Source organism: Penaeus monodon, chromosome 34 (assembly GCF_015228065.2).
Source record: "Penaeus monodon isolate SGIC_2016 chromosome 34, NSTDA_Pmon_1, whole genome shotgun sequence".
Classification (NCBI taxonomy): Eukaryota; Metazoa; Arthropoda; class Malacostraca; order Decapoda; family Penaeidae; genus Penaeus; species Penaeus monodon.
Genome location: NC_051419.1, coordinates 28270062 through 28270622, shown reverse-complemented (window position 1 = coordinate 28270622; position 561 = coordinate 28270062).

Genomic DNA, 561 nt, shown 5'->3' with positions numbered 1-561 from the left:
TTATTTATTATTATTATTTTTTTAAGCAAATTGCATTTTCCATTTGCCGACAATGGTGAGCTATGCATAATACAGCTTCTTCCGTGATATATGACATTAAAAATGTATCGTAACATAGATTAGTACAGTCGGTTTCGAATTTATACGCATTAATTTATTTAGAATTTGGTAATTTCATTATCTTAATGTCGAAGTGCGGATCAAAACAAACACTCTTTTAAAGATACAATTTATTTGCTTACTATAATCTGTGTATAACACGAACTTCCTAAAATTAAACCGCGATTACTTTAGTAAAAAATCTAGTGTTAATAGATAATCCTGTGTACATACGTTTGCAGCCTAAAATGTAATTATATCGATATCCAGTTAAAAAAGGAAAGTAAAAGTGGATATATCTGACTGGATTACTCATAAATGCTCTCTGTCCTCGTAAATAAAATTCAACAAAACACGCAGAGTGGGATGGGATATAAAGATATGTAATATTAGAAATATTCTTGTTTTGATACTAATCGGTTGTGACACAAAGACAAATGCATAAAAATAGAATAAACAGGC